General features: G+C 45.4%; 2 long non-coding RNA genes across 6 annotated transcripts in view; one reads left to right on the top strand and one right to left on the bottom strand.

Annotated features, from left to right (window-relative positions):
• Positions 1 to 13,582, top strand: part of Gm34607 — a 34,556-nt gene extending 20,974 nt beyond the window's left edge. For 3 of the 5 annotated variants that reach the window (XR_001779736.2, XR_871502.1, XR_871501.2), the window contains one exon: positions 13,049 to 13,582. This is a non-coding gene — a long non-coding RNA (predicted gene, 34607). Of the gene's footprint in view, positions 1 to 261; positions 286 to 13,048 lie in introns of those variants that run through there. The other 2 variants (XR_871505.2, XR_871503.1) reach the window with 1 other exon arrangement.
• Gm34656 lies at positions 3,979 to 9,227 on the bottom strand. The gene is made up of 4 exons (XR_380176.3): positions 8,363 to 9,227; positions 8,136 to 8,240; positions 6,125 to 6,235; positions 3,979 to 5,051 (listed from the first exon to the last, which is right to left on the bottom strand). It is a non-coding gene; the product is annotated as a predicted gene, 34656 (long non-coding RNA).
• Positions 13,583 to 14,705: the final 1,123 nt, after the last annotated feature.

Raw genomic sequence — 14,705 nt, 5'->3', positions numbered from 1 at the left:
ATTTCAAAGTTTGTTTTCTACTAGGGATACAATTTTTACCATCTTTTGTCAAAGCTAACTCTTTTCGCAAAGTAGATAGCTAATGTTGTAATGAGGTGAAATGATAATATAAATCATAGCAGTCTTCAGAGTCCATGTGTATGTAGTGAATAAAACTTCCAAAAACTTTATGGAAATCCATGCTGTTATCTTTATAACATTGAAACATTTTGACTTCCTGTTGAGTAGCTAACAGGAAAGACTTTATCTTCATAAATACAGGACAGATGGCATATTTGGACACATTTACAGGATGACATGTCATGCAATATTAAAATGAAAAGTGACTCTGTGTGCTGGCCTAAGAAGATCTTGAAGATAGAGATGACAGACCACCTGGACAATGCTTCCTGATCGTTTTTGTTAAAGGTCATCATTTTACACAGACTTCTAAATCTTATTGAAAAAATACTTTTCATGTATAATAAAAACTCCCACAGTAGTGTTAAATAATCATAAAAGTCTCTAATATTAGTTTGTGTTACAAACGACTGGGCTTAGTCAATAGCAGCAATGAGACAGAAGGGAACTTAAGACAGAATGAAATTCTGACCATGGGAATTGACCTATTGTCACTCAGTACGGTTCCATGGAGAGACTGATATGCAGAGAGGTGTATGGGTATAATTTCTGATTTAGAATCACTTTAGCAAAAGTTAATCTTTATATAGTTGCAGAGTTTACTCCCAATTAAGATGTACAACTGCTATTTTTATATCCTATCTCCCTGCCTTTCTAGACAATGAACAGCAGAAAGAGATTTCAGGGAGAAACTTGTCAAGGGCTCAGTGGCCTCCATGGCATGACCCCCCAGCCCCAGTGATGTTTCCTCAGGGCCCATGGCCCACTCTCTTGGTGAGCTGCTGTCTACACAGCAGCTTGTGACATAGCCTGAGTCTGCTCCTCTCCTCTTCTTTAGTTGACTGTTTTCCATTGAGTCTAGCAGTATTTCCTCAGGCCCAGATCTGTTCATCCTCTGCTAACTTATCCCTCATGCTACAGTCTTCACCGCCACTGTGTCCTAAAACTCTGACTGTAACAGAATACCTAATTTAGGTACAACCAAGTGTGTTAGTTCAGTTTCTCCCTGAATGAGAGATCCAAGGAACAGGTGAAAATTCAACAACTTTAAGATCTATCCTGGGCTCTGGCAGCTTTCCATAGGACCAGAATTCTATTCTCAGAACCTACATGGTGACCTACCATTTTCAACACTGGGTTCATGAGATCTGATGCCTTCTTTTTGACTCTTCACAAGCCAGACATACACACACACACACACACACACACACACACACACATAGAGTTTCACATAACATATATATTAATAACACACACATAAAATTAAAAGAAATTCTATTCTTGAATGTGGGGCTAAATATATGATAACCTGAATTTGTTGATTTGGGGAGGAATAGGTGTGGAAGACTTTGGAAATTTGGACTGGAAACACTACTTAATACTCTTAGAGAGGAGGGACTTGTTGGAGATATAGATTTAGGGCTGAGTGTTCCAAGGTCTTACACTCTCTGCATAAGGTCTGACTGTGTGCCTTTAAATTCAAACAAGACATTTCTAAACACAGTCTTTGTTCACTGAGCTTCTCATGCCTGTATTCATGTATGTTGGTCATATACATGGCCTCTACTTTCCTCTCACTTCTTCCAGACCAACTCTTACCACTCCAACTTTCTGTCTCTGTAAAAAATTATATCTTCTTCTTCTTTTCTTCCTCTTCTTCCTCTTCTTCTTCTTCTTCTTCTTCTTCTTCTTCTTCTTCTTCTTCTTCTTCTTCTTCTTCTTCTTCTTCTTCTTCTTCTTCTTCTTCTTCTCCTCCTCCTCCTCCTCCTCCTCCTCCTCCTCCTCCTTCTTCTTCTTCTTTTCTTCTTCTTCTTCTTCTTTAATGATCCATGACATTACTAGTGTTCCCTCATGTTCACCTCTCAATCTCTGCCCACTATGGAATGATAGTCTCCTCCTAGCTGCCTTTGGATCAAGAAAAAGAACTCTTGGCTCATCCAGCAGCATGCATGCCTGGATGCTGCCATGCTTCCTGCCATGATGATGATGGACTGCACCTCTGAAATTATAAGCCAGACCCAAATAAACATTTTGTTTTTTCTTTAAAAATGATATTTTATGAACTGGAGAGATGGTGGAGTGGTTAAGATCACTAGGTGTTCTTCCAGAGAACCTGGGTTTAATTCTCAGCACTGACATTGTGGCTTGCAAATGTCTTCGACTCCAGTTCTAGGGGCTCAGATGTCTCTCTGGCTTTCGCCAGCTTTGCATGACATGGTGCGCATATATGTGTGCACCATAAACTGATAATCAAAATCAACATTGAAGATGACAACAATAAATCCTTAAGCTAATGAAGGAAAACTTACTACTGTAAAACCTGGATAGGATGTTCCTTCTTCATGATGGCTCCTAAGCCTTGGGGCAGGGCATATGACATAGATGTCCCATTTGTATTCTGCAGACACACATTCTCTGCACTTTGACCCCAACCACACATTTCTTCCTTTCTTTATGTTTCATCTTTTCAAGACAAGGTTTCTATGCATACACCTGCCTGTGCTGGAACTCTCTGTGTAGATCAGAGAAGTTCCCACTAATTCAGAGATCTATCTCTGCCTCCAGAATGGTGGAATTAAAGGCATAATCCATCAAGTCCATCCAACAACACATCCCTAATCAACATATGTGAAATAAAACAAAAGGGACGTGAATAAATAATGATATGCAACCAAATTTAAAGAAGAAATTTGGAATAGGTCTCAGCAAGAATTAAATATGGAATAGAAATGATAAATTCAATAGAAACAAAGTTTTTCAAAAGTTTACTGAACTTCATAGACAATTACAGTCTGACTAAAGAACAAATGGTATAGTACAACCATGTAATCACAAATGAAAGAGAAGCCCCAAAAACCTTGTAAAGTAATATAATTACAAGAGAATACTCTGAAAATATTATGAAAATTTCAAGGACACATTGTATAATACAGACAGCACCCGTTTGCAGGAACCTGAACACCTGAAAACCAATCACCTGAAGAAAGTTAGCAAATGACTAAAGAGAGAGAGATCCATTTAAAGATACAAGTCAGCAGTTAGACATCCAGAGCAGCGGTAAGAGCCTTCTAGTAAGGAACCTGCAGAAAGGACATTGCTGTTCTAGGGGAATTCAGCCAAGAAGAATGCTCCGATGTTTTTGGATTAATTACTTTATTTCCTGACTGCAGTTTCCCCTCCGTGCTTCCTCCACTACCTAACTCCCCCAACAATGGTGTTTAAGCCAATAGAAACTCTTCATTAGCTGGCCCTGATTATTGTAAATGTTTGGCATTCCAGTATAGAATGGAGCTTTAACCAGGGAGATCTTTTAAGCATAAAAACCATTCTGGGTTGATATACTTCAGTTGCCAGGAATAGTTAGTCAGAAGCAGAACTACAAAAGCCAAAGAGCAAAGTTGTTACAATTAGAGACTTCTCAGAACTATGAACTTTGGTGGATTAGGTCTTTGTTTTCATTTTGGCTGTAAGTGATGTCTGTGTGCTGAGTTTTACAGCCTGAATAACACTTCCACAATGGAGTCAGTTGTGCTAAGGTCTGGGGACCTGATGTAGTTACCATTTACTTCTACTAAACAAACACTCCTCAATTTCTGTTTCCTAGGTTTAGATTCCTTTAGTGATTCCTCAGATACATAATAATACCCATCAACTCAGTGCCACTAAAGTTCACAAATTAATAGGGAGCAGCCATTCTCAGAAACATGAACATCTGTGTGAAAAAGGTAATTTTTATTTTTTTATTTTATTTTATTTTATTTTTAGACAGGGTTTCTCTGTATAGCTCTGGCTGTCCTGGAACTCACTCTGTAGACCAGGCTGGCCTCGAACTCAGAAATCTGCCAGCCTCTGCCTCCCAAGCGCTGGGATTAAAGGTGTGTGCCACCACGCCCGGTTGAAAAAGGTAATTTTAAATCTCTAATACTTTAGTAGCACACCATTCGAGCATAAAATCCTGTGATCACTCAGGCATGAGGACACACGTCTTTAAGCTTAATGCTGTCAAGGTGTTTTTCTGTGAGTTCCAGGCCAGCCTTGTCTACAGAGTGAGACCTTGCCTCAAAAAACACAATATTTCAACAGTGAACTACACACTCTACAATCTCCACATTTTTAGGATGTGTGAGCGCTAGTGCACTTGTGCAAAAGTTCCTATGCCGAGATCAGAGGCAACAATTGTGAGTTCACTCTCCTGCACCACAGCTTCTGAATGTGCACAGAGAAGATGCTCTCAGCACAGTGGAAAGCAACACTGACCCAGAACCTGCATCAGAGGGTGGGGACATCAGTACTGACACCTGCCCAGGGCCTTCCAGATTTTACTGCCCCATGGCCACTGCAGGAGCAGCCAGGCTGTTGGACAGAGCGGGTTCCAAGTTCTTACTGCTCCAGTGTACATGTGGCCATGGCTGGACTACTTAGTGCTTATCACACAAACTCAACATAATAGTAATATTATTAAAAAGTATCACTTTATGTTATAAAAGTAGATTGTTTCTATCATATATGGTCATATAAAATGGCACATATATCTATTTTTCATTGATGGTGTAGAGAACTTTGCCTTGTGCAGGCTCCTCCTAGACAGTCTCAGAATTACATAGACACTGATGGATTATATATACAGGAGTAAAGACTTCACACTCCGACTAAAGAGATTTGGTTATTCTGTTGTTGCTGGGTTTTTTTATGGTTGGTATAGATACATAAATATATTTTTTCCAAATCTCTAGATCAAGTAATTCCATGTTATGGGCAAATCACCCAGAGAAAAAGGAGCCCGTGATTAGCAAGGGCCACAGTGCCTAGCACAGAGTGGAAAGGCCTTGAAACACTATGTAGGCAGCATGATGAGTCATGTGTTGAGGATGACAAAAGGGCAGTGACTGCACCCAGTGAATTCTCACGACTTCCTCTGCAGCCTCTTCACCCTACCGCAAGGAAACACATCTTATGAAGGGTCTGAGGACAGCCTGGGTTAGTTCTCCTGGGTCACCCGTACCAGTCATCAGTACCCCAAACCTCTCTCCCTGAGGGTCATTTAGTCTCCCTGGAGCCTGTACTGTCTTCTTCCCTCCTTCCCCACATTCCAGAGTCAGCCCCAGGCCCTGCTGCAGAGCATGGAGGTTCAGGTTAATGGACTGATGACCAGCTCTGCTCCCTGACTCGGGGATTAAGCGAGGGGTTGGAGGAGTTTGGAGGATCCCCATTCAGAGTGGGGCCTGGTTGTCCAGGCCTTGAGTGGGAATCTAGACATCTTCCCCCTTCATTCTAAAACTCTCAACATCTGAGAGTGGCTCCCAGCTGTGGGTGTGACTGTCCCTGCCCCGCCTTAGCCATCAGGGCAGTCCAGATGGGAGCAATGGACTCCAGCAGCAGCTCAGTCCACCTGCCTCCAGTGGGAACACTGCTCCAGCTGCTGCTGCATTGTTTCTTTCTGTGTTATGTTCATGTGTGTCAGCTGCGTGTCTGCAAGGTGGCTGTGTGAATGCCTCTGTCTCTGGAGAAGAAGGGGCTGGACCTCCTGGACCTGGAGTGCTTGTGAGCTGCCATTTGGGTGTTTGGAATAAAATATGGGTCAGCAAGTGGTCTTGCCACTGGGCTGCCTCCCAGTTTCTATCAGTTTCTATCTTCATTTTCTTCTTCTTTGGGATGGAATTCTCATCCCTCTACACATTAAAAGGAATTAACATGTTCTTTTCATATGTCCCTGCTGGCCCCACATCTGCAGCATGGGATGCTCCTAATTAGGAACCTGCTCTCACCAGACACCTGCAGTGTTTCCTTGGCATTTCCACTGGTCTGTGACATGTTCCTCTCCTGTCAAGCCTGATCATACACTAGCTATTGCTAGCAGGAAACATAGACTGAATCTCCTGCCTCCTTTCTCAGTAAGAATCTGCAGCTGAGCGACAAGAGCAGGACTCCTGGAACTCACTCACTCTTGCTTCCTCAGTCCTCACCCATCTGTCCCTTACTCCACTTCCAACATTGTGCCCAGTACCTGTCATTGTCAAGGATTCTCTTCAGAAAATGCACAGAAGGAAGCATCTGAGCATTATCAGCAGGGCAGAGGGGTTGGGCATGCATGCCATGGATGGAGGTTGGTCCACATCTACAGTAGTGGTTGACAAAGATAAAAAGAAAACACAAATTGAGTCTTTGACTAGGGCTGAATTTGAGCAAATCTCACCTCAGCTTCTGGGTTCTCAGGAAACTCAGTAGCACATAGACTTCCACTCCTCTTGCAACAGCTATTTATGTGGGTCCTGGGTAGGCAGGGACAGGGCATGTCCCTGACCTCAACAGACTATGGGAAGGGAGCAGGGTCATGATGGGACCTCATCCCTCCTGCTGGCCGAAGAGGAGCTGACCTGTGAGGGTCTTGAGGGAAGAAAAGAGATTGGGTGAGAAGAAGGCAACAGCGGGGAGAGACGACTCTTTCCCACAACAGGTGCAGTCATTCTCTATGCATGACTTCATTACCAGCAGTCACTCAGGTATGAACCGCTAGATACTAATGTTAATGTCCAGTATGTTGTTTTGAATGAGCCTCTCCTCTATAGAGTAAGATGTTTGTCCCAGTTTGCAGAAGCTGTCTACGTGGGTTTAGGAGGTGTGGCCTTGCTGAAAGAAATATGTCACTGGAAGTGTGGCTTTGAAAGACATCCCCATCTCTTCATCTCTGGACGACCTTGTTTGAGGTCTAAGATGTGGGATCCCAGCTGGGCATCATATCACATGGCTCTAATCCCAGCACTTGACAGGTTGGCTCAGGTAGTTCTTTATGAGTTTGAGACAGACTGGTCTACACAATGAGTTCTAAGACAGCTAGAACTACATAGTGTGACCCTCCCCAAATCCAAACCAACCAAACCCAACTAAAAATAGTGGGCCCTCAACTTGCTGCTTGAGTCACCATGCCTGATGCTATGGTCCCCTGCTGTGAGGTGATAGACTCTTTTCCCTGTGAAGCTATAAGCTTGCCCAAACCCTAACTTCTTTATGTTACCCAAGTCCTGTGTCTTATCACTGCAGTAGAAAGTAACTAAAACCATTATCATGTAAATACTGGTGTGTTTGCAGGCAAGATATTCTCTTTTCCACCTGCTCAACTCTGTACTTAGAGGCTAGAAGCAGCCTGAGGGAAGCCATCTGTGAAAAGCAAGGGTGAACCTGCCTCGATGGCCCTATGGCCCAGGCACTCTGCCAGCCTGAGGTGTCAGTGCTAGGAAATGGCCTTCTGTGGAGTTCATGGCAGTTCCTAATTGGAGAACCACCTTGCTTGAGTAGAAGCCAGCCTGGCTCCTGACATGGTACTTACCGGGCTATGGGAGAAGGAGGCCTCTAATTCCAGGATATCGGAAGGCCTGTCAGGCCACAGCTCCCTCACATTACAAGGTGAGCTCTTTCCCTCAGGTTATTAGGAAATCATAACAGAGTCAGACAAGGTATCCAGAAGCAAGGCATTACTGCAGGGACATAACAAATCATTTACATGTTGAGAGCTCCCTGGCACCAAGGGACAAGGACTCTTGTCTGACAGATCATCTCTTGTTCTCTGGATGGTTGTAAATCTTATCTCAGATAGAGGAAGTGACTGAGGCCAGTTCTCAAGTAAGTAGCCACCTCTCCATGAGCAAGCACTTCAGGAATGTCCTCTATGTTCTATAGGATCCATGTAAAGCATCAGACAGCCATGGAGAGAGAGCACGAGGTCTTAAGCAACTATGTGCCTTTTGCTCTGTGGGTCCAGCTGTTAGCTCACAAACATCCACAGCACAGTGGTGTACAGGGGAACACCCGGGCCAAGAAGTGGGAGTGGGTGGGTAGGGAGCGGAGGGGGCGGTATAGGGGACTCTCGGGATAGCATTTGAAATGTAGATGAAGTTTATACCTAATAAAAAATTGGGGAAAAAAGAAGAAGACGACAAGGCCCTGTTCTTTGACCACAAGCCTCCACCCCACCCCACTCCCACCCCATCCCCGGTAGAGCACGGTGGCCAGTTAGCGACCTGAGTTCCGGACTAAGAAGAGGAATGATCCCAGAGGCTATGCATGGCAGGGTCAGACGCCAGGACGCTGGCTTCTGAGGTTCGGATGAAGGTGCACAGAAGCGGCTGAAAGACAAGAGCGACACGGATTTGGCGTCAGCAATGCACAGGATTGAGGGCTCTGGGGGTCCCAACAGCTGAGGTCGCTCCCTGCCAAGATGTGCATTCCTGAGAGGGACACTCACTACCTAGCGCAGTAAACGAAGATTGCAGAAAAGAACGCTCTGCCTCTTAAAGGGTGAACGAACTGGTGCCAATCCCAGATCGCTGCCCAGACCTGACCCTTGGAACCCTCTGACATCTCCCTGCTGCCTGCCACCTTCCCTAGCACCAGGGAGGGATCAGCAGCCTAAAAGGGCACTGGCGGCGAGGCCACGCCCCCTCCAGGCCTCAGTCCAATCGAGACCCCGGAGTGTGGCCCACCTCAGCCAATAGGTACCAGGGCACGTTTGCAGCCTTCTCTTTCCCCTGCTGGCAGTAGCCTGGCCCTGACCCCACGGAGGCCTGAAGGCTCTAGGATGAACCCCTCTGACCTCTCCTTGGCCAGGGCCACACCCCATTTCTTGAAGGGATCCCAGACGACTTTTAGCAGCTGCCAAGGTCCCATAGGGCTCTTGCAGCAGGAGAGGATCAAGGAAAGACTTGCTTATTATAGGGTGGCCTTGCTGGCGAAGTGGACAGCCCACGGTTGCACTGGGACATGTGGAGGGACCTTGGTGCAGCATTGAGCAAGGAAGAAGGGTACTCCCAGCTTCTGGGAGCCCGAGGGCCAAGGACACAAACGGGGGCACAACTGGATGCCTGTGGGACCTTGAGGCAGTGGCAGATGTTACTCCTTTGTCCCAGGCGCATCAGTCTCATGCTGTCTTTGCTGAGGACATGGGATGCACTTTTGGTAATAGGTCCAACGAAAAGGCAGCTCAGGGCCATTGGCTCCCACATGTCCTCATCAGTGTTCCTGTTACTCTATACAGCCCCAAGGGAGCAGAGTGTGGGTTCAGGAGGACATCAGTGCTCACTAATGAGAGGCTGTCCTCCTCCAGAGGGTTTGTGTAGAGTTAGAGTTCATGATCTCCGGTTCATAGTGCCTGGTCCAGGGCCAGGGAACAAGGGCTCAAACCAAACTCACACATTGACCCACCCGCAGGCCCTTAGGGGACAGAACACTGCAGGGCCAGTGCCTCCCAAACCCACTGATGCAGAGCCCCTGGCATCGGCTAGGTCCTAGAACCCCCTCTCATGCTTTCTGTTGGGGAGGGGGGTGTGCGGGGGAGTAGGGGAATCAGGAGAAATCAATTCAGTGGAACCCAGGACCTAGGTCTTTGGAAAAGCCAGAATACAGTAGCCATCAGGGGTTTCATCATTCAGGCAAGGCAATAGGAAATAGCCTGGCAGCGATGCTGGAGGGTTGATATGCGATTTTTATGGGTGGGAGGAGATTCAGACAGATGAGACCTGTTTGTTTATTTGTTTGTTTGTTTGTTTGTTTTTTAAAAAACGCTTTATTAATGTAGGACACTGGGACCCTGATGGAAGAAAAGTCCAAACTTACATTAGACACTCTGGCCCAGGAGCAGGAAACAAACCAGATCACACAGGCAGGGCTCCTGCTACAGGGCAGGGTTACTTCTCACACATGACACTTGCCAGGGAAGTCAGACCACTCTCCTTTCCAGCCCCACCCCCATTGCCCAGTTTCATCTTTTTGACAGAATCTCATGGCTGGCTGACCTGGAACTCTCAGAGATTCTCCTGCCTTTGCCTTCCTGGAGCAGGGATGAAAGATGTGAACCAGGCAGCTCAGCTCCTACCACTGATATTTTTTTAAATTAAAATTAAAAGTCTGACTTTTAAAACAGCCAGGCCTGAGAACTGCAAATGGACAGGAATCCAAGGTCTCCCGCAGGCACTCTCATTTTAGAGGTGGTAGACCCACTCGTTGGAACACATTTATGGGCAACCCACACCACACACACACAAACACCCCCCCCCCCACACACACACACACACGGGGTGGGGTAGGCTCAGATTAGGAGACACAGTTAAAGACAGCTGCAGAATAGAGAACTGTGCTTGCCTCTGGAGTATCTCAGGCCTGAGAGCTAGAGTTCTTTCCTCATTCTTAGACTTGCCACTTGCTAGGAGACATCAGATAGGGTGGTGAGATGAAATGCTTCTACCAGAGCAGGTGATAGCATCCTGTAATGCCTTTCACAGACGTGGAGAGGGTTGGGGCCCTGTGTGAGTGAATCTTCCTGCTGCCAGGGAGAAAGGAGGAAGAAAAAAAATCAACTGACCCGCAGGGCACCCGTTCCTCCAACTGGGCTGAGCTGACTATGGACACAGTTATGTCACTGTTTGTTTTCTCACTAGGGATGAACCCACGGTTTCAAGCATGTTAGTACAGCTCTGCTTCTAAGCAGCTATATCCCAGCCTCCCTTTCCCTCCTCCCTCTCCCTTGTAACGTTTTTGATACAAGGGGGAAAAAAGTACTTCAGAGAAATATGACATACTGGCGCAAGAAAAATATTCTTTCTTTAAAGTGAATGGTAATAAACAAAAGAACGCCTGAGCAGTTTGGACCAGTTTGGAAAGGAAAAAGCATTTATTCAAATTCACCCATTTATCCATCAGACACCATCATGGGCTATGGAGGCCACCCCCTTTTTATTTAGTGTCTTTAATTTTTGAGACAGGGTCTCATGTATCCCAGGCTGGCTCAGAACTTGATAAACCTCTTGAATTTTGCCGAGTGCTGGGATTGCAGGCATGCATAGTGAAGTCTGCTTTGTGAGGTATTAGGGGTCAGATTGAACCCAGTGTTTTCTGCACAGTCGGCAAGCACTCCAACTGAGGAGCATACCTCAGCCGCAGTCAGTGAGTCTCTCTGTTAATACAACAGCCTCCCTCAAGGACCTCTGAGTTCAAGGCCAGCCTAGTCTACAGAGCAATTCCAAGACAGTCAGGGCTACACAGACCCTGTCTTGGAAAATTAATTAACTAATTAAAAATAATAAAATAAATACAATTAAATAAAAATTAATAAAAAACAAAACCTTATTTTCCCTGAAACGGGAAAGGGTTGTGTTCATAGACATTGGATAATTTTGTAGGGTTCTTTTCTTCACTCAGAGAAACCTTTGCAGAAGCTACGTTATTGATGGAAACAATACCAGCCCAACATAGATGAAGTTCTTGGCTCCCCACAAGGAAAAACCCTACAGAAATCAGGTGTGTGGCACACACATACTCTGAGCACTGGGAGGAAGAAGCAGGAAGATCAGAGATTCGGGTTTATACGAGATCACGCAGAGAATGCAAGCCCTTGTATTTTAAAAAAAAAGCCTCTGACCTGGGGGGTTGGCTCAGCTATGATGAATATATAACTGGATAACAATGGACCCAGGTTCTGTCCCCAGCACGCATGTCTGGCAGCTCACAACTCCAGCTCTAGGGACATCTGATGATGTACACAGGAGTTTTAACATAATACAAGTACATTTACATTTTAAAAAGAAAATTACATTAATGTAGCTATTCACATGACAAGTGTTCCAAGTTTTTAGGCCATGATGTGTTACATGAAAGAGATAAAAGTTTAAAGAAATTTTTGCCAGGCAGTGGTGGCAGTACTAGTGAAGCAGAGGCGGGCAGATCTCTGAGTTTAAGGCCACCCTGGTCTACGGAACTAGCTCCAGGACAGCCAGAGCTACATAGAAAAACCATGTCTAGAAAGAAAAACAAAACAAAACAAAATAAAAATTATTTTCCATGCACAGGTAAAGAGCATGCTAGAGCTTAATGCTCTTTCCAGAGAGGGAAAGAGTTCTGCATATCAGAACTGTGTGCTTCCCTGCTCTGTGGCAAAACACCAACTACCTCAGACAGACAGGAGTGCTCGGAAACTAAAGATAAGATGAGATGACTTCATCCTATCTGTTGAATCATTAGAAGAAAGCCTGTCATCACTCTATGTCATCTAATCTTCCCATTTGAACTTTCAGAACACATCACACGTTTCTGTGGGTTGTGCTGTCTAGCAATGCTCCCAGGCCTCTGGTTGTAAAGTTCCCTTGGTAACAAGGAGGAACATAGGAAGAGAACCGGCCTCATCCCCTTAGAAGCTCCACATTTCAGTGAACAATTCTCTGTAGTCAAGGCTCACGCTCCTGGAACTTAGTGCTCAGTTTCTGCCTGGGGAACATCCCTGCGTCTGTCTACCACTGGGGAACTCTGCTCGCTTCATTCTCTTTTGATTTATATGCAGGGGAGTGTTTTTCCCTGCTTGCCTCCATCTGGTGCTATATTTTACAGATGCTTCTCCATCAGGCATTTCAGTTGGATTAGGTGAGGAAATGAGTTTCCCATCTTTCCCTACAACTTAATGTACACTCCTCCCAAGTCTGCAGACTCAAACCACGAGCTGCAGGTACAGACTGAGCCTGACTCCCTTAACTTTACCTTTCCACAGGAGTGCTAGGTACTGCAGAAGCTCGACTGTCAGGTTTACAAAGTGCTCTCTCTGAGTTTCCACCAACGTCTCTGTGGTTGCAGGACTGTCACCCTGAATCGGGAGGCTCCTGGCACTTTGCCCTTCTGCTTGTTGACATCCCCTGAAGGAGGAGTTCTCAGGACACATCAGGTGAATTCTAGCCATAACATCAGGCTCCAAAGAGTTTTCTAGCTAATAATGTCCACTATTGAAGACGTTTCGTTCTTGTCTATTTGCTGGATGCCTGGGTTAGCAGAAGCTTGTCTAAGGTATGTGATCAGTTATTAGACCCAGTTGAGATAGGACTAAGTTTTTCACTGTCTTTTAAAACTTGCTGGTCATTTTTGCACATATTAAAATCTGTTCTAATTTTCTTATCAGGAGTCACTGCCTGTGTTGAAGTGGGCTCTGCAGTGAAATAGCTGTTGGGAAGTTACCCAAGCTCCTGTAAGTAACCTCACACTGGACTCCTTAGCAACCCCGAAGGAAGCTCAGTAGATCCTCAAGTTGAATGTCTGCACAGTTGGTACTTCAGTCTGCCATTAAGTTCTATTTCTGGTGGGTGTGTACGTGTGTGCGTATGTGTGTGTGTGTGTGTGTGTGTGTGTGTGTGTGTGTGTGTGTTACAAATCTGTTGTTCTTCAGGGATAACTTCCCCCTTTTGTGTCTCAGGGTGCTCAGATGGGAGTTCCCTAATCCTTCCCTCTTCTTACACTTAGCTGTCGGGGGTCATGGCCTCAGCCATGGCCTTGTGGATATTTTCTAGCTTACATAAACAATCCTGAGAGAACATTCGTGGTCATAACAGTAAGAAAGTTTATGGGAAAAGAGGACACTGTGACTGTTGGTTCCAGGAGCTGAAGATTGCCACCTAACCTTCAGAGAGCACCCAGTCTCTCCCACTCCCCACCCCCCATCCCTTGGAGCCTCTTCTTGCTTTTGCTTATGCTTATATTGCCACTCCTGAATAAAGTTTTCAGAGCTTGATCAGTAGGATTGACTTGCTCTCATTCTTCGTGTCTCTTCTTTCTTTCTTTCTTTCTTTCTTTCTTTCTTTCTTTCTTTCTTTCTTTCTTTCTTTCTTTCTTTCTTCCTTCCTTTCTTTCTTTCTTTCTCTCTCTCTCTCTCTCTCTCTCTCTCTCTCTCTCTCTCTCTCTCTCTCTCTCTCCTCTCCTGGGTCCCGCTGATTGTCCCTGCAGGTCCGGGGAAAACTATCTTAATCAGGTCTTTAGGAGTCTGGCTATACCAGAAAGTCTTGATTGATACTCAGTGAACATCATGATTATAAACCTGGATGCAGGGTCCAAGGTTGACTTATTCCTGGCTCCCCATCAGCATCTGAGTTACTTCTCCAGATTGACCACAACAGTACAGACATCTTGTTTTCTAGGCTCTCGAGTGGAGACTCCACTGCTGCTGATGCTTTTCTTAGTGGTCATCCCATGGCACTGGCATTTCTAAAATGTCTTCAGCTCTAGCCACATGCTTACTCTCCAGGGCTCTCTTCATGGACTCCAACACTGCCACACAGTGCCACGCCTCTCCATGACCCCTTCACATGTTCAAAACCAGCACCACCAGGCTGGCTCTTACACTGACTAGTTCATGTACCAATGCAAGGACCAACCTGGCCATGTCTAGAACACAGCTTCTGTGGACTGACTCTCAGGAAACACTTTCCAGATGGTCTCACATCATCGATGTTGCTCTCTCCTGACAACTGCTAAGTTCTCAGCTCCAGGTGAACAGCATCCAGTATCCCAGCAAAGCAAATGTTTCCCTAAAGTAGTTCTACAATCTTGTTAGTCAGAGCTGATTCTTCAGCCCCAGCTACCCAGAGCCATTGATTGCTAATTGAGATGACTTGGTAACATCTGCTCCCCTAAACCTCACATGCCAAGCCTCCATTGTCTGCACTGCTCTCAACATTCCTATCATCCAAGGTCCTGAAGAATGAACCAGTTAAACACTCAATGGCTTTTCTAGACCAGAGTTCCCAGCAATACCTCTCCTGGGCATATATCCAGAAGATGCCCCA

Source organism: Mus musculus, chromosome 10, assembly GCF_000001635.26.
Source record: "Mus musculus strain C57BL/6J chromosome 10, GRCm38.p6 C57BL/6J".
Taxonomy (NCBI): Eukaryota; Metazoa; Chordata; class Mammalia; order Rodentia; family Muridae; genus Mus; species Mus musculus.
The sequence above is the reverse complement of the archived record's forward strand: the minus strand, read 5'-3'. Positions and strand labels throughout refer to the sequence as shown.